The sequence below is a fragment of the Pezoporus wallicus genome, unplaced genomic scaffold (genome assembly GCF_028554395.1).
Source record: "Pezoporus wallicus isolate ANWC-B61680 ecotype Strahan unplaced genomic scaffold, APGP_CSIRO_Pwel_v1 contig_5069, whole genome shotgun sequence".
In the NCBI taxonomy this organism is placed as follows: Eukaryota; Metazoa; Chordata; class Aves; order Psittaciformes; family Psittacidae; genus Pezoporus; species Pezoporus wallicus.
The window spans coordinates 8,036,188-8,059,771 of NW_026642361.1; the positions used below are offsets into that span (position 1 = coordinate 8,036,188).

General features: G+C 39.9%; 1 long non-coding RNA gene across 1 annotated transcript; it reads right to left on the reverse strand.

Annotated features, from left to right (window-relative positions):
• Positions 1–4,781: 4,781 nt before the first annotated feature.
• Positions 4,782–23,334, reverse strand: LOC130610010 (uncharacterized). The gene is made up of 3 exons (XR_008974937.1): positions 23,099–23,334; positions 10,847–10,922; positions 4,782–5,906 (listed from the first exon to the last, which is right to left on the reverse strand). It is a non-coding gene; the product is annotated as an uncharacterized LOC130610010 (long non-coding RNA).
• Between the last annotated feature and the right edge of the window lie 250 nt (positions 23,335–23,584).

The window sequence follows — 23,584 nt, forward strand, 5'->3', positions numbered from 1 at the left end:
TAATGAACATTACTTAACTGAGGAAAGATATCTCCAGATGTTGTTTCCTCTCTCTAGCATTCATAATCCTTTTGTTTTTTCTGATTTATCTCTGGTTTATACCCTCCACTTTTATCCTTCTGTGTATGAACAGGTGCATTTCTACTCTAAAAGCATCCTTAGTCATATACAGTGTGCAGTTACAGTAACTGGAAAGACCTTTCTATCTATCTATCTATCTATCTATCTATCTATCTATCTATCTATCTATCTATCTATCTATCTATCTATCTAATCTATCCATCCCCCCGTTTGTCCACTACATAGTCCTAGAATCCTAGGATGACATGATAACAGAGCCTGGAAGGGCTGTCAGGAAGTCTGCAGCCCAGCCTCCTGCTCAAAGCAGCATCACCCATGAGATCAGACCAGATTACTCAGGGCTTTTTCCAGTAGGTCTTTAAAATGGTCCAAAGATGGAGAGAGACTGCACAGCATCTCCGGAAAACCTGTTCCAGTGTTTGACTCTCCTCAGTGTGAAAAAAGTGTGTACATTGTGTTGCATGCCAGTGAGCCGACATTGTTCTTCAGGAAGATGTACAGGTCAGAAGCATACAAGAGCTTCATGCTGATACTTCAAAATATTCATACTGGGATTTATGAATAATGTTTTTTAACCGTGCTGTATGTATGTAGGTATATATACTTGTGGAAGGCTGAAGAGAACACAGAGGACTGCTGATTAAACAGAGACCCTCAAAAATGCCCAGCTGGCTAACACCCAAACCAGTTTAATGTCTAATAAAAACTAGCATTTGTACACTCAGGTGAGTATTTTATGGCATGTAATACAAGAAACATCTGTGGCTCCAGCCAGGTTCTCGTGAAAGGAAGTTCTGATTACAAAGCTGTCCTAGTAGTATATACTAATCTGTATGGTTAATGGAAATCTGAAGGAGAGTACAGTGAACAGTACTCACCCTCTGGAGCTGGGAAGTGATGTGAATCGCAACCCTTCAAAACCCCAGAGACAGAACCTACTGATTCATGAGAGTGGTTTAAAAATAGAGGGGTTAAAAATAGTAAATGTCCTTGTTGTTGGTATGCTGGTTTTAAATCCATATAGTTCACATTTTCTGGCTACACAGGCCCGAAATTACTGAAAAATGTAACTACTTAAAAAGTAAACAAATAGCCACTGAGACCATTGTATAATCCAATGAAACTGAGCTTGGCTTTATGCTGATGAATGGGACCTTTACACTGCCAAAGAGCTTTGGAAAGTCATGACTTTCTGCTTTTTTGTTAACAGAAATCTCAGCTCAAGATAGAAGAAAGCTGATGCTTCCTTATGAAATGCTGAACTCCTGATCCTGCTCTATAGATCATCCCTCTATCCTGCTTCGTGCAGAGGGGCCAGCATGAGAAAACAGATGGGTCTGACATTGACTGTCTTCAGCGCGCTACCCTGCTCGCCCTAAGAGCTTGCCTGACATCATCGCTGTGTGCTACAATTGTATTTTAGACATACCGTCCCCTACTCTGTCCTCACAATGCCCTTTGCACTGTGACTCGGTGGGGCTGCTAGAAGACAGACTTACAGCTGTTTTCCTTAGTGCCTGCCCATGCTCGAGAAACCGTCTCAGTTACAGAGTGTTCAGGAGTCTTCTCATTTCTTTCAGGGCATAAAGGTTTTAGGGTGCCAGTGAAAAATCTTGTGACAAACCAAGTCCTTATGTCCTTCCTCAGATATAATTTAAATTTGACTCAGTCAAGACTCCCACTTACTTCAGTAAATCTTTTGAGATTTGGCCCTATCCCATGAGCACATTGCAATCAGCTGTAAAAGCAGGAACAGAACTGAATCCCATAGAGTAACATCACAGTAACATACATTATTTCCATCCAAGTAAAAAGATCTTCCGGGATTTTCTTTTCTGGCCAAATTTAAAGCTAAACACATTACTCATCTGTGCACAAGTCTGCTTTCCAAGGCAAAACTCACTAGAAAAACAGGAAATAATAACACTGTGATATATAAAACTAGGTTGCTCTGCTCTGTTGTCAAAGCCACAAAATCTGTTTTCCATTAGTTTTCAAGTATAGGGTGAAATGTTTAGTGCATCTGTCTACCCATCAGTCCATCCATCCATCCATCCATGCATGCATCCATCCATGCTTCTTATTTTTCCTGAGCAGAGGGAAAGTTCAGCAGTTTTCAGCTATATTTCTTAGAGTCTTTTGTTTAGAGAAAGTAACTGACATCAGAATTGAGACTATGTTTTTTTCTTACTGATAAGATTATCCCTGTGAAAGGGGAGCAAAACAGACTCAAGAACATCATGCTTAAAAGAGTGTTCTGCTGGATCCAGTCTCAGTGGTTCAGGAGGCACAGTCCTTCCTAAGCTCCTTCCTAAGGGTAGCTAAAAGTGAAGGAAAGCCACCCATTTCCAAGGGCACTTCATTAGGCTTGTCTTCATGTGAGGAAAAAACTACATTTTAGTACATTAATTAAGTAGATATTTAAATCATTGTGTCAAATATTTTACTGCAGGTGCCAATAAGCATATGCTACGTACACCCTAGCCATGTAATTGCTATTACTATTTCTTATTTTTTGAATAACACTTACAAAAGCGAACCCAAAGTCTGCAGCTGATGTATCTTACTAAATGCCATGCACTCCAAAGTGCGTCCAAAAGTCTTAAGCAATTCCACAATTCTTCACAGAAGCAAAGTTGCAAGATAGGACCCAGCAGCAAAGCCAAAATATGTCCAAAATTTTACCTGTTTTTTGTAGCAGGAACATACTCTTTCAATGGTAATTGAGATGGGCTCAAGTGTCCTATTGTACTTTGGCCTGGATTTTTCCAATCTGAAACATCATATATTGATCACATCTGTTCCTAAGGTTGAAGGACCAGAGTGTGTGAAGGACTTTGGTACCCACAGTGGATTGTGAACACCAGCACCCAAAACTGCTAATTTTCAGACAAGGTCTCAGATACACAGTCAGCTAGGAGGCATATAAAATCATTGACTTTTTGAAGGTCCTGAAGATTCAGCCTCTGGACATGTGCAGAAGCACTTCAGTTTTGACAGGGCTCAGCAAGTTGTTTTCTCTCATGCATGTACGACATGCATGTATCTCACCAGAATTCAGAAACCAGAGTTTCTCTGCTGGTGTCTTTGATGGTCTGCTCCAGAAGGAATCAAAGCCTCTCTTTCTCAAGCACCAGCACGAAACTCTTGAATGCTACTGATTCCATTTAAATCATGGTGTGGTTGGTGTGGCACCATCACTCCTTTTTCACAGAACTGCCCCAGAGCTGCAGTTCTCTCCTTTGCCTGGAGCATTAAGAACTCCTATTTCACATCTCTCGTCTCCTTCTGAGAGTGGCCTAACCACTAATCTGTGAGTTACTCCACTTTCCAGTTGAATCTATGCCCCTGTGAAGAAAGAAATCAACAATTTCTGAGTCCTGAGGGAACACCCAGACAGCTCCTGACTTTGTGGGCAGGATGCTACTGGCCTTTTGGCTGTACATGAGCAATACAGGAGCCAGAATAAAGCCAGTATGGGAAGGGAACCTGCCCTAGAGGCAGCTCTTGTGATGATACTGGAGAGAAACCAGTTCCCACCAGCTGCTGTTTCTCCAGACAGTGGCTGAGACTTGCCACTGGCAGAAGCGGGACAGCTAGAGGAAGCTGGGAAGAAGGACAGGGCTACAAGCAGCAATTGGAGGCAACTGGAAATGGCTATAAAGAGACAGGTGGCATATCTGAGGGAGGGATGAACGTGCCCACCTTCCTCTCCATCCTTCTGCCTCTTGTAGTCTCTGTGACACAGACAACTGCAGCTGGAGGTGCTGGCTAGGGAGAAAGGGCATCAGAGACCTGCATTTCAAGCCAGCATCAGTGAAAGCCACTTACTGTGGCACTGATTAAACCAAAAGCATCTATTCTGGGAGCAGATGCTGTAGCTGAGGTGACTGCCCTGCCATCTGGGCAGTACTCACCTTTCTGCCGGCATTTCTGCTGCCCTTGGACTTAACTGCACTGTTGGGAGCTAAGGGCTTGACTGGTGAGCACACTGCTAACAGATTCACCCTCAGCAGGTGTGCTCCTTAACAAAGGATGTGTCTGCCTGTGATGCTGGCTCTGTGATTTACCATTTGCCATACTGAATACCCTCATCAACAGCCTTGTGTCTTGGTGAGCTGGGGGAGTGGAAGGGTTCAGCAGAATCCTCTTTCCCCATTCTTCATAAGCAGGCAATCTTTCCTTTCCCCATGCAAAGCAAACATTCAACTATCAGGGAAAGAATGTAACTGCTAGGACAAATTGTAAAAGTCTGCAGCAAAAAGCACAGACAATTAAGTCCAGTGACTGGTTCTTTATTATGGGCTTTTCGGTCCAGGTTCATTCATGGGAGGTCTGGATTCATGCAGTGCATGAAGCTGAGCAAAGGAGCATAGAGAAAGAGGGATTAAATCAAAGGGAGGGTGGGGTGATGGAAACCGTGGGAGGGAAGAATGAGTGGGAAGAAATAAGGGAGAAAGGGAGGGGAGATAGGAAGGGTACAGACAGTTGAAGGATGGGAAGGGGTTAGTGGGTGATCATGCAGATGGTGTGAATCATCCTGTGGAAGAGATTCACAGAGTGGATCTCTTCCACTCTGTTGACTGCTGGAGCTATTACTTGACATTGTTTCATGATGTCTTACTGAGAGCTGAAGTAATTCTCATGTTTCCAGTGAGTAGAAGGTGAGTATTAAAGACTAGAAACCAGTAGCTTTTGGAAGAGATGCAGCTCTTCACTAATCTGAAAACAGAGATGAGATGGAAACTTCATTAAAAAGTCCAAGTCCTTGCCACCTGGCAGATTTCCTACTCTTCAAAGGGGTGATTACAGTCCAGGGATGTGTTTTGCTAAATGGTGGGAAATTATTTGGTCTTAATGTGACTTTCCCAAAAGAATTCTTTCAACTGCGTTGTATTTTTTTTCCACCTCATAATCAGTTTAAGATGTGTAAATATCAGTGCATGATATCTGCAACTGGAGTAAGTTGCAGGTCTTTTCCTGAATTAAACTCACCGTCTATGAGACATCTGAGCATTTTTGTAAGGATGAGGAAGACAAGCTTTAAGAGTTTGCCTTTCCTTGTGGGCTGCAGGATTTGGCTAGTCCAGTTGTAGAGAGAATATGTCTGTTTTGTAGACTTTTCTGGATGTGGGCATGCATCTCTTGTACTTCATCCTCCACCACAAATATCCCCCTTGAGGTTCATCCGCCTGTCCCAGTAGTGTTGCCAAGAAGAACTAATTGCAGTAGCATCTAACAGTATTGTTGGACACTGTGATTTTAATTTCCAAAGTGAGTACAGTAATTTTCTTCAGCTGGGCCTTGGTGCTCTTCCTGGCAGCCACCTTGTTTGAGAGGATGACTTTCCATTCTCCTTGTCTTTCAGCAGAGTCCTCTGTCGCCAGCTGCTTTATTGATGGTATTTTTGAAAGTTTTGAGGCACCCGCTGTTTTAGTCTAGAGATTTGGATGAAGCTCTGGGAGCGAGTGGGTGTCCAGAGACATCTGGCCCAGCAGAGTACATCCCTTTTGGCCCCATGACCCACCCAGAGTCCCTCCAGCTGCACTCCCCAGGGTGGACCACAAATCGTGCATAAGGTGGTTTTGTTTTGCTCCTGCTGCCAGAAGCTGGGCAGCTTTTACTACCTGTGTGTATCATTTCCTATATATTATGAATTAGAGGAGGTTGTCTAGGCCACAGTTTAGCTGATGAACCACCAGTGTAACATCAGGCATTACAGAGAAAAACCCCTGTCAACTAGATCACCATGCCCATATCCAAAACACTGCCGTACATTAGGATAAGCTGTATACACTGTAAGGAGGTCATATAGCAGCCAAGATCTTGAAAAAAAAAACCACCCATAAGATCTGTAAATGAAGGCAAGATATATTGGTTACCCCTTTTTGAGCACACCCAGAATGTTCATGACAAAGCTCCTGTACAAACAAAACCAAGATAAGCCCACCCAGGTGCTGCTGCTAAGGCACAGCAGAAAGAGCCTTCACATCTTTGTGTGTTTGATTTCCCCCATGACTTTGGAATGAATAGCTCTGGAAACCAGAAAGATGTGTGATCACAGAAGCACAAGTTCATGGCATGTTTCCAAATAAAGCAGAAGAATCATCACGCTAAAGGGTTTAAATTATGTCTTTTTCATCAAGTTGGTTTGTCTGAGGTTGCATTTTATCTGTATCTCATTAAAAAGAGTAAATAACTTTAGTCCTGACTGGATCATGTTGCATGGGCAGATCTTCCTAAAACTCTAACGTCAACATGTGGAACTGCTGTAATCCAGACCTGGAACTCTTCACTAAACAAAAACAGGCCCTCACTTAGTTTTGGCTTTTAAACCTGATTGCAAACACCATACTATTTTTTTTTCTGAGATGCTGCTCAGCATTCCAATAGGACTGGAAATCTTCATTAATTTATCAATTATAATTTATTTATTTCCAATGTGACACAGAGAACAGTTTCATCCGTGACTGCTCTCAGAACTTTTCAAACTGGAGATGTATCAACAAAAATTGTATCATGTGTTTCTCATTGCTGTGAATTGTGTTCCTTAAGATAAAAGAGGAAGATTTATCAGGAGAAGATTGCTAGATGCTGTCCAGAGATTTGCGGAGGTTGTCAACTCTGAACTGGGCTGAGTGCTTGTTCCTTACCAAGCCAATAAAGTCCTGGCACTGTTACAAATGCTGTATATGTATTTGAAGGTTTGAGAGGGAGAAATGGATAATAAAATATCCTAATTGAATGGGGATAGAGTTAGCTTTGAAAGCCAAAACTTTTTTTTTTTCAGGTGTCCAAATTAAAGCACATCTCATTACATATAAAAAGAAAATCTTGATAATTCCATTTATGTATTAAAAATGTGAGTCTTTGATAACTTGTGGAGACTGTGAGTTTTAGAAAGCTGTTTCCCATTTATCCTCCTTGTTGCTGCTGCTGCTGGAGTAAACTACAAACTGACTCCCAAAATAACAGCTAAGTAGCAATCGGGTAGTGATTGGTAAAAATGTTTCCTAGGAAAGACTAGGTTTGTTCCCATGCTGACCAGGCTGTGATCAGGTTTCTGTCTTCCACTAAACACACAGACATTCCAAGAGGAGAAAATAAGTTTTCTACTCCCTGTTCCTAAAATAAAAGGCACAAGAGAGAAACCATGGAGAAACCATAAGTAGGAATAAGAAAAGCTGTACTAGCCTGGAGGATGACCAAGTAAGAGAAAACCTCCAGAGAAAGAGATGATTTAGAGTTTATACAAAGGGCCTTCCTGGGGCTTCATAGTAAAATTACAATTAGGCCACTGTGGAAGACTCTCCAATCTGGTGGTATTATGGGGTGAAAAAGGAGTAAGAAGTCCTTGGAGGCTGCTGAATATTGGGATATTGCTTCAATTAACTGCCAGATATTGGCATATCCAGCAGTATAATAAAGAAGCATGAATTCATGCAACAGAAAAAAAATGAGGGAGAAATAAAAAAAAAGAGAACTGTTTACTTTTCTTGGGCTTGGGTTTTTTCCCACGTTTTCAGTTGTTGCTTCAGTTTTACATTTGTGGAATAAAAAAAGAGAGCTATACACAAAAATATTCCCAATTGTTAGCAAATTTAAGACAATTAAAATGAGAGATTCAAGATAAGCAAATCTGAGAGGTAGCAAGACAAAAAATAGTTCAGGTTTAAGGACGGTAGTATTACAAAAATCAGTAATGTGTTTTCAAATAAATATGTGAGCACATGCAGGAACTTGGAGGAATGTGTATATTGGCAGCACAGTAATCAGCGAAAAGAGAAAGAAGAGGTTTCATATGAGGACCTGAATAAGCACTGTTGGTACTGAAGTGGTTAAGAGCTCAGAGAATTGTACGTTTGACATGTGTATTTGGAGAGTTGAGAGAATTAATTCTATTCTTACTGAAGAGCAATACAGTTGGCTTTGAAAGCCAGAAGTCAGCTCTGTAAGTGTGTGTTTCCAACTGATGTGCTGAAGCCAATTTTTCTGATTATGGAAAGAGGGACTGTTGATTTAAGTTCAGTCATAAAGTTCATCTTTTGTTGTAGAGAAGAGGTGGAAGCAATGGGTAACATACATGAAGTAAAGACTGATAAGCAGAAATCAGAAACTCACCAGAGGGGAGAGAGGTTGCTTATCTTTGTTTTAACTGTGGGGGGTTTTCTGGTTTTATGTGTAAGTGAAAGGGAAAAGATGTAGTATTATCAGATTCATTGCTTTAGCTGAACTTAAAAAACAAGAGAAAAATTAAGGTAGCATGGAGAAATAGATGCCACTTTAACCACATCTCCATCTACAAACATGTTAAACTGTTTCTCTTAGTGAGGATAAATGTACTTCAGTTATTAAAGGAGCCATGACAAAAAGATCGCTAGAACATAAATGAACAATGTCTATGTCTGTAACAAAGTATATGCAGGTAGATGGGACTTTGTGTATGAGAAATGTTGAGCATTATGAAAAAGAAAAGGCGAATCAGTTAATTATAGAAACGCTTATTATGGTAACACCTACTTTGAAAGGCTGGTAACATCATCTTTAGTTTTGCAGCATTGAGGTTAGGAAAAAATGTCACTTTGTGAAGAGCTGTATGGGGGATATTTTTAAATGTTTATGGAAGGAAGCTGATGGAAAGCAAATACATGGTCAAAATCAGAGGTTTGTCATTTGTGGTAATCAAACCTTTCTCTGTGTGTACAATATGCAAGCAATTTAATGAAAAATTAGGTGTGTTTTATTTGCAAAGATCCAACTGGGTAATGTTAGAAATGTACAACTGTGTTAAAAGAAAGACATGTTGCCACTGGAGTCACATAATCTCAAATCCACCTACTCGTTCAGGGTGTGATAACCCAAAATATGTTCTGCTTTAACCTTGCTCTTTGTCAGTCAAAACAGATTAGAGCAAGAGAAAATTTTCTGGATGGTTTGACTGTCCACATATTGTTAGGTTAAATCACAAATCAGCCTGTGCAAAACATCCATGAAGACCTGCACCTGCAGCCATCAGATGATTACTTATGTTTTAAAGTAACTACAGTGACAGGTCATGATTACAATTATGTGATACGCATAGAAATGACCATCGAACTCCATTACGTGAAGGCAGTTGTTTGATAACTTTAAACTAGTGCCTTTAGATACCTGCTAAATTACTGAGGTACATGCTAGAACACCCTGCCTTTACTGGATTTGTCAGCTAGGTAGCGTTCCAGAAATTACACTCTGTTGAAATAAGATTACTCACAATGCAGCCATGGTGGGGATCCTTCCTAATGGTTGCTTTCCACAGCTACAAGCATTTTCAAATGGGGCTTTCCCTTTTACAGCTGGCATTTTAATTGTTATAATGATTTTTGTTAACTGTGCAGATTGTTTTGGATATAAAAATTATATGCTTAGCAAAATGAGTAACGGCAATACACCTAATCTGTGAATTACAGGCTATCCACTGGCCTGTAACCATCATTACAATGCAGGACCAGGTAGGAAGTAGCAGATGACTCCTAGAAGAGCCTTTACTCAGTCCTAATCAGGAGCTTTTAGATAAAAGCGTGTATCCTTTGTTTCTGATATGTCCTTTCTGTAAGTGATAGAGCTTGCAGCTTGCAGACTATCACAAAGGGAAGTTTTGGTTGCCAGTAATAACACTGTGTATGTAACATTAGAAATACCTGCTATAGGATGGGTCATTTCTATGCATGTCATGTAATCACACCCCTTTTAGGAGATTACACTTACACATTTTTTTTTTGTTAGTTTATACATTGAAGAGATTTACATACACAGCTGGCGCATTTCTAAACAATCTATGAGGCCACATATAGAACCAGGTTTCATGGGCTGTCCCTACAGTAGTTTCTTCTGGAGTCAGCTCTTCTTTCAGCTTCTTTGCTTTTCAGAGTAGTAAGTTTGTGATGCAACAGATTTTGTAGAAACTTGCCTTCAACTGAAGAAAGATTCTGGGGGCAAATTCCTGTGCACCAGAATGGAAAGGGCATGCTGGTAGAGAACTGCATCACAAAGCATATAGTCAGAGAAATGGAAACAAAACTGCAGTGTCCCAGACCTCAGGACAGTCCAGATACCATCAGTGAAAGGACAAGATTGGCTCAGTGATGTGCATCCCAGAATGGCAGGACAAAAGCACTACTGTAGCTTAGTTCTGTGAATACAGAGGACTAACACAGTAACAGTCCATACCAGAAGGGAATAGTGATGTGGTAGTGGCTTACGAACAATATTAAATCTTTCAGAGCATAGAAAAATACCCTTGCAAAGCAGGGTGATTTTGAAAAGACTGCTAGTGAAGGGTAAGGGAGCATGACGTGTGAGTCCTCTCAGGAAACTTGTTCAAAAAAGCATCTAGAGAGCCTCGTCATTACAAAGATATGCAATACCTAATACCAGTTGGTGTCAGCCACATAAGCCATGACAGAGATGATCATTTACTGATGCAGGATGACTGTTGTGTGACTCTTCACTCAATTAATTTATTATGCAGAATTATTCACACCATAGTTTGCAAGAGCAGCCTTAGTGTCATGTAACAGAGATCTAGCAATCTATTTCCCAAGAAAATTGAAGGGTCACCTTAGCCTCCTGTGTCAGGTCCTAGTTGTGTACTATGGTGCTTATAGTCTTCTCTATTGAAACTTTTGGGGAATTGTAACAATAATTTAAACTGATAAATCCTGAATTATATGCTCATATATTTTAAATATTCTGTCTGCATTTTTCTTTATTTACCTTAACTTACCTTAACTTATTGTTTGTGGAGCTACAATAACATCAGCGGAACTACAGCATTTATGATAGGATGAAGTGCAGAACACCTGTAAGATAAGACCAAATTAAATATATGGCAGTTTAGGCAAAATAGAAGCATTTTCAGCACTCCATACAGGGCTATAGTAAACTTACCCTCTTTTTCTGTTTTTTGTTTGCAAGGCGTAACCATAGATTCACTACATACTTCTTGTAGTTTTTAATTTGGTGCCTGGTTTGCCTGATTTTCCCAAAGCATTGTTCAGATCATTTTGAAATGTCCATAAAATAAATTTTAAGCAAAAGGAATGCCAAGTTGGATTTCAGTCTTTTCTTACATGTACAAGTTGAAAGAGCCAAAGGTGAAACAGGGCTGCTGCATATTCTCTTCTGTGCCCTGAGGCAACTTCGCACCAGCAGGATAAGCAGTTTGTTTGATGATTCAATTTAAAAAAAAAGCTTTTTCTGATTGTAATGGAGTGATTGACAGTATTTTTCTGCAATGGGAGAGTTTGTTATAGGAAGTTTTAGTGAAAAGCTCTTTTGTTCTGCCTCTACTGTTTTTAAAATCACTTTGTATTAAATGTGTTTATGAGCCTCCTGGCAATTTACTTCATGGACAGCCTAAGCTGTAACTAGGCATGGAACTACGGTTCTGAATTTTGAGTCTTTTCAAAGTATGAAGTGTTGGGTTTGTCCTTTTTACAGAGAAAAGGATGAGTCAAGACAGACAGTTCCAAGACTGGGTTTAGTCTTAAGGTCTGGATTCTGTGACTTTCCAAAAAATGTAGCGTTCTTGCCTTGCATTTTGATACTCTAATATTTGTGTTGCATTAATATTTGACTATTTTGATTTAAATGTCCTGATAATGTAATTTTTCTGTGTATGAGAAGTTTTATATATTTATGTATTCTAGTATTTAATATGAAAACTTTCCTTCTACTTCCAGTATCTTCTTCCTTATGAAACTCATATTTAATCTTTAAATATATATATATATATTTAGACTTAATTCAGCCGTTACATAAGTGGATATATCTGCCAGGAGCCTGAAGGGACTCGTATCTATGCAAACCTGAATTTGATCCACTGTTTTCTTTGTGAATAAGGAATAAGGAACTACAAGAAGCTTAGGTCGTTAGTCATGAACCATGTCGTTATTTATACAAATTTATTGGACCCATTTATTTGCTGCTGTTACATAAATACATCAAAGCCTTCACATGTATGAATTTCTTGGCAACTCATGCTTTTTGTGTTTTCTTGGTAATATCCTCAGGTGCTCAGATTTTTTTGCTGGATGAATAGTGTTGAATCAGAACATGAACAAAAGGGGAGAATTATATGAACAAAGAGGAGAAGATGTCAAATTCATGAGAATTCATACATTGCAGTATATAAAAATATGCAACTTCTTTCAAATTAGATGTTGAAGTTGAGATGAGTAGCTGGCATGACACAGAAAATCAGTGTCATCTGTTAGATCAGCAAGCCAGGGTTCTGAAAAGTCCCAGTATAATTTTTTTTTATCCTGAAGACCTGACATAGAGTGGAAATTTTATTCATGTTTTCCTAATTTCCTTCATATTTTACAAAGAAATAAAACCCACAAAGTATTTATTATGCCTTATTGCACTCTCAGAGTCCTATTAGTGGGGCAATAGCAAGTAAAATAGAAATGACAAGAGTTGAAAGTCACTAAAGGCTTGAAAGATTGTGGTCACTGATGATACAAAGGCACACTGGTGTCTAAGAGAAGAGAAGCAGCTGATCAGTGAATGGTTAGAATGGCTTGGCTTGTATGACCTAGACTGCTTCCTAATGTTTCTGAGAAGGCCATCAGGTTTTTTTTCCCCTGCGTTAATGGAAAGAAAGGAAAAAAACACTGGTAGCCTGTAAGAACAATCAAAGAGTGCCCTTACAACTTGCTGGGTAACTCATGATTGGTTGGTAATCAGACTGAAAGGGAAAATAAGGCCGATTGAAGATTCTACAGCAAATGGTTTAGTTCCCTTTATTTTTCAGTCTTCAAAGTGTTGTCTTTGCAGATTATTAGGCTTTTAGCAAATATGACAAGATGATAGTCCATGTAACAAAAAGAATAGCAGCTACCAAATACTTGTGCAATAATTCATTTGAGCTAATATATAAATAAGGTAGGTAGAAGTGATAGGAAACAAGCAAATTAACTGACTAATGTTATGCACCCTGGAAAAAGACAGCATGTAAGCATTTAAGTGTTGCCTAGATTTACCTAGCATGACAATAGTTATATTCATTTGGAGGTAGAGGAGTTCAGTCTATTTGAATTCTTCGAGTATTCAGTTGAATACAATGGTGTGAGTTGAAATGTAAGCACGGGACTTTGATAGGCCTGATGAAAGTGAAAGAATGTTTTTCATGCTGTTGTCTGTACAGAAAAGAAGTCACAGTGATAGCTCTGAGGCAGATAAGCACTTCTAGCATTCACATTTCTGGGTGTCAGATTCTGTCGGAGGTATGCAGCTTCTCCTCTATATCCAGAACACAGCTAAAAATCAATCAGTAACTACAGTGGGTGGAAAAATACAGAAGTAATGTAATAGCCTATTTACGGTAAAGGGAAGCAATCTGGGCCTAGGAATGTCTTTGGTATGTATTGTGACTCTTGCTAGGTAAAGAAAATGGAACTGGAAAAAGAGGCCAAGCACCAGGATGCATCAGACCAGAAAAGTAAGAAGCCAGTGTTCAGAGGGTATGAGAAGTCAAAATGGGTGAGAGCTGGGTGAGGTAAGCTTCTGTGCTCTCCTCAGGGCCAAGAAAAGATCCCTAAGGTTCCCAAATCTTGGATGGCACCAAATATCTTTGAAAGGTGCTGGCACTGTCCCAGGTGTACGTGTTGACACAAGAGGTAATAAGTCATTGCTAGTCTCATTAACTCAACTGGCAGAAAACAAATATAACCTTGTTCATGAACTGTACAGAGGATGACATTTCACAGGACTGAATACCTGTTTTTTCTATCTGTTTTGGATTTTTCAGGTGGAAGATTAGGTAAGAAGTCTCTTCACTAAAAGAGTATCACTGCTAACTAGAGTGTCCATACATCCTTTTCCTGCCTCCTTCATGTGTAGGCCCTGTAACAGACTTACTAAATGACACGTGAATTTAGGCTGCAAGTAAGTCATAGCTAAATCTAGTCACATTTGCTGCTGAAGCTGGAAGGGATTATCTGAGACTATGGAGTGCCAGAAGAAAACATAGTTATATGTTTAAGGGTGCAAATACTGTCCAGCTGAACAGGATTATGTCTCAGCCTGTGCTATGGGATGCTACTTCATAAAAGTACTTACCAGATGTGCCATGTTCCTAATTTTTTTGGACCTGAAAAATATGGAGGAGTTAAATTTGTCAAAGTCTCCAGTATTTACAGCTGCAGCTGAAGACAGTGATAGTTTTCTTTTAAGCACAAAGAAAAGAAAATAATGCTGACTATCCTCAAAAATAAAAAATTCTGGTGTTTCACACTGGCTCCTAAGACTGATGAAAACTTTTGATCCTATCTTTTATGTGCTCCAGTGCCTCATTTGTAAAATTAGGATAAGATCAGTCTTCAGAGAGGCATATGAATATGTGTTAATGCTTGTGAATTATTCTTAGTCCATTTTTATGAACATTACAAAACTAAACCCCAAGGAAATTAATTATTTGTTCATCCTAACAGGCTTTGGAATGTCTTTTTGTAGTTAAAATAGTGGTCTGTGTAAATGCACCAATATCACATAAATGAAATTGTGTTTAAAGTTCACCTGGAATACAAAATAGAAAGACTACATTTCTTCTGAAAGTAAGTCAGCTGCAAATACAGGTTATATATGAATTTGATCAGAAGATGAGCCCCCTGTCTAGGTGAAGAGTAGTTGGAGGGAACTTGGTACTGTTTGATGAAGATGCCAGTGGAAGCGGGACAGAAACTAACAGCAAACAGAATTAGTGCCAGTGTTTCTTGAAAATGTAAGAAAAGAAAATGCTTCTTGTCTGACTCCTACTGAGTTCGGCAAAATATCACTTCGTGACTGTCCATTCTTTCTAGATGAAAGGGATTGAATTAACAAAATACCCAATTCCATCACTAGTCTCCCATTTTAAAGGGAACACCCAAAATATTTTGAATTTTGACTGATATAACAGATGAAAACAGGCCACCCACTGAAAAATGAATATAAAACAAAATATTCAATAGTTGCTCATCAAGTGGCAATACTTATTGTGTACTCTGACCAAAATAAAGGTCCTGGGTACAGAAAAGAAATAAGTTCATATGAATATCATAATACAGGCACAAAGTATCAGAGTTGTGCGAGAAATCTTTATTCTATGCTAGATTTTACAATTCTACTAATAGTTTTCAGTTCTGTGTGTGTATCACATAGAGGACCACTACTTAAACTGCAATCAACATAAATATCAATCCTACTCAGAGAACTTAATCTTATCTAGAATAAGACATTCAACACGAACATTTATGAACTCATAAATAGAAGATACTTCAAAGGGAAAAACTAATATATTGTGTTAAAAACTATTCCTTTGTACATTTAACCATATTGAAATTAAAACCATGTCTGAGATTTGCAGAATAGGGTGGAGAATATAAACTAAAATCTTCCATTAACATTCAGAGTTCATCAAAGCATATCCCGTCTCATGAAAGAAAAAATATTTATTGGAAATATATCTGTTTTCATAACACTTTCCTGTGGACATTTTTTGAGGTCGTTTCTGCCCAGAGAGAGTAAGGAAGTGAGAGACAGATGCTGACAGACCCACCCTAACTGAAAACCTGAGAGTTCTTTTAATCCCCAGACAGCTCCCTCATCTCTGAGGCCTGCCCTTCCCACTGGCCAGGGATGCCAGCCCCTCTGGTTTCAAGTTCATTCAGTTACTGGAACTGTGGCAAGCATTGTGGCAAGTAGTAAAACCAGTAATAAACTGCTTGTCACAGCATACGTAGACAACAATATGGTGATGGTTGACTTTCTAGCAGCTAGAAGCAAAACCCATTTATCATAGCCTCTGTATTCTGTCATGAAATGTCATGAAGTTGCTAGTTCAACATCAGTTACTCCATGCACATAAATCATTGTTCATACCATGTTTATGATACATGCATTATTGCCTTGTTTTTAGAGCATTTTTGACTTCCAATAAACCTTTTGAACAAGCTATCGCTACCTACAAGTTCAGCTAAAGTCAGCAGAAGTACAAGCACCATATCTTTCTAATTAACCCTACTGACATAATTCATCAATTAAATAAATACAAAGCTTTCGGAGCAGCTCTGTTTTCATTTTCCTTGCCCATGGCCTTTGCAGAATGTCACATGACAGTAGACCTATTCTCCACGGCCCAGTCAACATATCAGTGCCAAATGTATGGAAAATATGTATCACTCTTGCATACTCTTCAATTAACTTGATGTACAAAAATGGCACAGGGCAATGCAAAAATGAGTCTAGAGAGTGTACAATCTTTAGTGAAGCAGAAAGAAAAATCATTCCCATGTCTTTAATTCCTTGAAGAGACTGGAGTAAGATTTTTTCCGCATTAATCAGTTCTGAATAGAAAGTAAACACTGGAGGGAAGGAATGCCATCCAGAGGGATCTTGACATGCTTGTAAGGTGGGCTGATGCCAACCCTATGAAGTTTAACCATGACAAGTGCAAGGCCCTACACCTGGGTCGGAGCAATCCCAGGCACAGCTACAGGTTGGGCAGAGAAGAGATTCAGAGCAGCCCTGCAGAGAAGGACTGGGGGTGTTGGTTGATGAGAAAAAAAACATGAGCCAGCTTCAGTGTGTGCTCACAGCCCAGAAAGCCAACCGTATCCTGGGCTGCATCAAAAGGAGTGTGACCAGCAGGTCGAAGGAGATGATCCTGCCCCTTTACTCTGCTCTTGTGAGACCTCACCTGGAGTATTGTGTGCAGGTGTGGTGTCCTCAACATAAAAAGGACATGGAACTGTTGGAACAAGTCCAGAGGAGGGCCATGAGGATGATCAGGGGACTGGAGCACCTCCCGTATGAAGACAGGCTGAGGAAGTTGGGGCTGTTCAGCCTGGAGAAGAGAAGGCTGCGTGGAGACCTCATAGCAGCCTTCCAGTATCTGAAGGGGGCCTACAAGGATGCTGGAGAGGGACTCTTCATTAGGGACTGTAGTGATAGGACAAGGGGTAACGGGTTAAAACTTAAACAGGGGAAGTTTAGATTGGATATAAGGAAGAAGTTCTTTCCTATAAGGGTGGTGAAGCACTGGAATGGGTTGCCCAGGGAGGTTGTGAATGCTCCATCCCTGGCGGTGTTCAAGACCAGGGTGGACGAGGCCTTGGGTGATATGGTTTAGTGTGAGGTGTCCCAGCCCATGGCAGGGTGGTTGGAACTAGATGATCTCAAGGTCCTTTCCAACCCTAACTATTCTATGATTCTATGATTCTAAACACAAGAAGAGTAAACAACATCATGCTTTAACCAGATAAAATGCCCATATAGGACAGGGAAACCTCATGAATCACTACTGGCCTAGCAACTCACTAAAGTTTTGTTTCAAAATAGGATGGGAGGAATTAATGATGACCAGAACTCTGAGCCCAAATCATTAAAAGAAGACACAATAGAAATTACAGATGTGTATGTCCATGCATCAACTCTGGGCTTATTTAAAGCAATGCAAACTCTGGGATGAGTAATGAAGACAGACATTTCCAGAACAGTAGAAGCCCCAACTAGGAAAGTTCCCAAGCCTATTCTGTCTCCTACAAGACAGCACACATCTTAATAATGCACTTAACTTTGATTGAAGTTAAGAAAACTTTGGCATAAGTTTAAAGTTGGAACATATGGTTGTGTGATTTACTGGCTCAGATTCTCTATTTGCAGCTGGGTAAGGCTGGACAACAGATAAACATCTTTTTTGTAAATCTAGATCTAGACAAAAGTACAAAAATTGCTGAGAGGAATTAGGACAACACTGGCTGGAGAGGAAGAAATAAATTTTCGTCCTTTTATAAGGAATGTCCTTGATACAAACTTACGCAAGGAATAATAGCTTTTGTGATTTTCTTTTTTCCTCTCACATGCAATGAAAATAAATTATCCTTTATTTTAAGATAAAGAAATAAACCTGGTAAAATGACCTAGTAGACCGAGTACCCATTTTGGTTACATTTAGACTAAGAGGCCAAATTTAGAGGTGCAGTCTCATGAAATGTGAATCTAAAGAAACCAGGACAAGTAAAAAATCTTAGTTTATGTTAATAGAGCTTACATCTTATGCAAGTTTTGCCAGGTTCTTCTTTAAGTTTAGTCCATTATTTAAAATTATTATAGGTAAAGTAAAACAAAGCACTTTCTTCAGTTCACATAAGAACTGGCTAACATTCCAGTCCTGTAAAATATTTAACTGCTGGCATGAAGCTCAGATCTGTACCATGACTCTGCAAGCCAGCAATCACATTAGGCTTATATTGTAATACATTTATAATTGTGATAACCACTTTGAAATAATACCAAATTCCAGAGCAAAATAGATCTATGAATATTAGGACAAGATGAAATAATTTATGTTCAAAGAAGGCAGATATTTTTTTGAGTGATCAAATATCTATATCCATGGCAATCTACAGCAATTTTGATACTATATAGTGCAATTTGAAGTATTAGCCTACGGCAAGATAGTTTTAAGGGCCAAGTAATTCTCTGAACAGTCCAATCTTTGATTGAAGACAGAATCTTTCATGTAGCTAGGCTTGCACAGGAACAATTCTGGTAAAGAAAAGCTCCCAGAAAGTTACTCTGTGTAATGGAAAGGGTAGATTGAGGCTCCATAATCATCATTAAAAACCCTGTGGGATGAACAATAATTAAAACTACATGAGAAACAATTGACTACAGAAAAGCTTTTGGTATGCAATATGTCAATCTTTGCAGTGCATTCAACATCCAGCCTTGTTATCTGTTATGGAGATTTCCCTAGATGTCTTGAAATGAGGGCAACCTCCAAGTTATCTTAACATTGTGATCTCCTTACCACAGGCTCTCTGGGGAATTCATGTTTTTCTTGTGTATTTTCAGACTTCCTGCGCAGGAGACTGCCAAAAAGGATTACTAATGCAAATAAGATGAGGCTACACTTGAAATCCTCATTCACAATGGAGAACTTTATATTACATTTACACGTTCATATATTAATAAAATACAAATGAAGACATTTGACCCCCAAGATTTGTCTCCTTCTGAAGCTGGCATAGGAAATTCTATCAGTCTGGGGCTTGCTCAGATGTCAGTTTGGTTCCTGATGACCATGCTTAAGGCTGCTATAATACGTGCTGTTTTGAAACATCCATTCCAACAATGTGCCAAGAATGCAAGAGCATCCCTTATCCTGCATATCTTCTCTAAGCCTGGATTTGACAGGAAAAAATTGCTCTATTAGGGAAGCATTGTGGTAGCAAAATGATTCTTACATGATTTAGTTTAAGTACAAAGCATTCTGAAGCAAGAAATAACTTTAAAGTCTTAATTGAAAAAGAAGCTTCATTATATAAAAAGTCAATGAGCCAAGACAAAACTAAAGCTTACCTGGTCATTCCTACTCCATATCAAAGCTTGACTACTTCTACAATTTTCTCATCATTCTGTAAAACATGAACTAGGGGGGGGAAAAGTTTTCCGGTGTCAGCAACAACTTTCATCCTGATGTTTGATTTTCTGATGAGGTTATACATGACCTCAAATAAACCACCTTCAAAGCTTGAGGACTGGAAGATTCTTTTCTTTCTGTCCAGGTTTTGTCTTCTTAAGGGCTGCTCTTTAGCCAGTCTCCATTACCACCAGGAGAGCAGCTTTTCTCAGTGGACTTACAAACATTTGTGAATAAAGGTTATTATTTTTGTGACGGCTGCTGTGTTTGTAAATACTGATTGTATCTAGATAACCTTAATAAGCTTTCTGTCATGACAGGTTGTCTTGGAAGGCTCATGGAGGAACTATCCATATTTTGGGAGTGATGGTTGATGAGAAAATGAACATGAGCAGGCAGTGTGCCCTTGCAGCCCAGAAAGCCAACTGTATCCTGGGCTGCATCAAAAGGAGCATGACCAGCAGGTCGAAGGAGGTGATCCTGTCCCTTTACTCTGCTCTTGTGAGACCTCACCTGGAGTATTGTGTGCAGGTGTGGTGTCCTCAACATAAAAAGGACATGGAACTGTTGGAACAAGTCCAGAGGAGGGCCACGAGGATGATCAGGGGACTGGAGCACCTCCTGTATGAAGACAGGCTGTTCAGCCTGGAGAAGAGAAGACTGCTTGGAGACCTCATAGCAGCCTTCCAGTATCTGAAGGGGGCCTACAAGGATGCTGGAGAGGGACTCTTCATTAGGGACTGTAGTGATAGGGCAAGGGGTAACAGGCTCAAACTTAAACAGGGGAAGTTTAGATTGGATATAAGGAGGAAATTCTTTCCTGTAAGGGTGGTGAGGCACTGGAATGGGTTGCCCAGGGAGGTTGTGAATGCTCCATCCCTGGCGGTGTTCAAGACCAGGTTGGACGGGGCCTTGGGTGATATGGTTTAGTGTGAGGTGTCCCTGCTCATGGCAGGGGGGTTGGAACTAGATGATCTCAAGGTCCTTTCCAACCCTAACTATTCTATGATTCTATATTACCACTTTCTATACAGAACAAGCAATGGTATCAGACCAAGTCTTGCAGAGGTTTCCACATTTGAAAGAGCATTCTCTTTCTCTAATTTTTATTTAATTGCCATTACCAAACTGCTTGACAAGCAGGAATTAATCGACTGGTAAATTCAACATTACTATTCCAGTACCATTAGTGGGGTAGGACAGTAATAGGATTTCATGTCCAGCCTATCTCTAAGGCATTAGCCATTGCCAGAACTGAAGCACAGCATAAGTCTCTCTCTTCTGAGTTCAACTCATTCTTCTGAAGAAACTCCCTTCCAACCTGTGGAATCACATACCTGCCTACCACTAGCCAGCAGCTCACTCCCAACTTGTTCTTACTGTCCATGGGCTATGCAGCCCTTCTGCTCCCTCAGGCAACACCAGTGCTTGTCTGGTCTGAACCAGGGAGCTGAGCCAGGTGAAAATGAAGAGATTTTTTGGACTGTGTGAGTGTGTTTGGGTTAGCTTCCAGATGCAGCAGGTCCCCAATCCAACTGACCACACAGCTGCTTGAGTGCTCACACTGGCAAAAGGGACGCAGCAGCATTGGGTGCAGGGATGCCTTTCTCAGGGAAAGCACAGTTTTAGGTTGATTTAAGCTGGCCACAAAACCACACCCGTATCTTCAGAGAAATGCAGCCTTGGTAGAGCCATATGGTTTAAGAAATGACAGTCTAACCAGTGCAGAGACAGTATAGATTAAGCCAAAAAAAGACTTGCCAGCTGCTTTCAGCAAGGTCAAGCAAGTGCTATGTTTATTGCACCACTAAACATTCATTTTTAACTGCTGATCAGCAAATTTGTAGATATTGTATATCTTGAAAGCTCCCTTTTCATTTTTCTCTCAAAAGAAAAAGGTTAGTTCAAAACATCACAATGTGTACTTTTCACTGACAGGAGATTTCTGCACATGCTGTTTACTTGGTTGTCTGTGTAGAGGCCCATTATGCATAAATCAGTGCAGAGAAATAGGGGATTGTTTTATTACACAATGAAGTTTTCCAAAAATGTCTTAATTTCTTGTTCAGGAAATGGCACCATTGTTTACTTGAAACAGATACGTTCAGTGGCCTGGAGGAGTTTTGTTTAAGGAGACAGCCTAGCCATAGCTGTGAGTAAGAGTGTTGCATTGTTCTTGACAATAGCAATTAGGAAGATATTTTGATCTGAAGGTAATTAGCAAAAATGGCAAAATGCTATTCCAAAGCTTGACAAATTTTCCAAATGTTGAAAGATGAAATGAGTCCAGTTCTTGGGACAATTTTCAGATTACTCAAATGTCTTGCTTAATATCAACAAGAAATCATCTATGAAGAATCTCTGTAATTTCCATGGTATTAACTTGCAGTGCATTTCATATACAAATGAGCAGGGCTGACAAGTTGCTATGTCAACATCTTAAATCCCTGAAATTTTATTATCTTGGGATCAGATTAGCAAGATGTTAGTGAGCAGAAAGACTGCTCTCAGTCCTTTTCCATATGACCCCTTAAATCCTCTCAATTGTTTTTTCCCAACAATAGTATCTATAATCCTTCTACATTCCAGCCCCTTCTCCCCAGGTCCACTTCTCCCACCTTATCAAGACCTCTGTGATATTCCTCACCTTCCTTCTTCCCATTTACTTCCCTGACATACACCAGTCCCTGGCCCACTGTACTTTCCATCAAGCCTTCCTGGCTTCCTCTATTCTTAGTCATGTGTTCTTACATGCCCAGGGACCCATTGTACCACAGGTACAAAATTAAGTTCTCCCATTCCAAGGATAATTTATTTTCAAATCTAACTCTGTGTGAACTGCTGAAAGGGCAAGTGTAAACCAATTTAAGAAGAGAAAGATAAACCTGAAACATTTTACAATTGTATTACAATACCCAACACACACCACTCAAGGCAATTTGTCTTGAATGAGATCACATTCCCATGCTTCAACAGGTTAGCAGAACTGATCTGTTCCACCATAGCACATGACAAAGTGTTGGGATACAGAAGCTCAAAATCTCTCCTGTATGCAGATTGTGCTGTTTGCAGGATGGGATGAGTGAGAGGCTTGCCAGGCAGCCTGTTGCGGTTCCAGATTCTCCAGCTAATTCAGTGCTTGTCTGGACAGCTTTAAACTATACCAGCTGCTGACAGTCCCCCTCGGGATCATTTGCTAATTGCAGATTACCAGAAACAGCAGGGTATCCCTTTCTACTCCAGGGGTAATCCTTGTGCTGGGATGGAGGGGAGGAGAATTTAAGAACCAAAACCACAAGCCTCAGTTGAGAATTGCCTGCATGGTAGAGACAACTAATAAGTTGGTGAATGCTTGAGCGATTTCTGGTGCCTTTGTGCTCTTTCATGCAGGGAATCTATCTTTCGATATACTAATATCAGCCTATTAATTCATCAGTGTGGGTATTACACACCAGAATGGCTTCATTGTAATTTGTTCAAGTGGTTGGTATCTGCGTTTGCACTAATCCAGGTCTGTGCTGTCCTGTCAAATTGATGTGTCTGTGTTGCCACTTGTACTGAACTCACTTGTCTGGTCCATTTCACTTGAGAAAGCCTTTATCTCATGTTTTTCCCACACCAGAAATTTGATTGTCAGGTCCTTGGTGTTATGTCAGTGCAAAGAACATGAAGCTGTAATCTGTATGCCTAGGACACAATTTCAAATGATACAGTTTTAATAGCAGCAGCGATCCTTAAAATGTTTAATCCTCCTTAGTGACTTCTTTGTATTTCTCACCAGCACTGTTTTGAAGCTTTAGTTACCATGTGGGCCATCCATTTTTTCTTGCTAATCTTTGGAAAATGCAGAAATCCTGCACGAAAGGTGACAAAACCCTGAGTCAGATTTCAAATTCCAAGGTCGCTCCTGTGAATGGCTCTCCAAATTACAAAAGCTTCCAGAAGAACTTTTTACTGCCGATACCTGTCTTAACTATGCGTCTGGAAAGCGTCTGACGGTGCTACCTATTGCATGGAGAAGAATTTCTTCACCTGTCACTAGAGGGCAATACA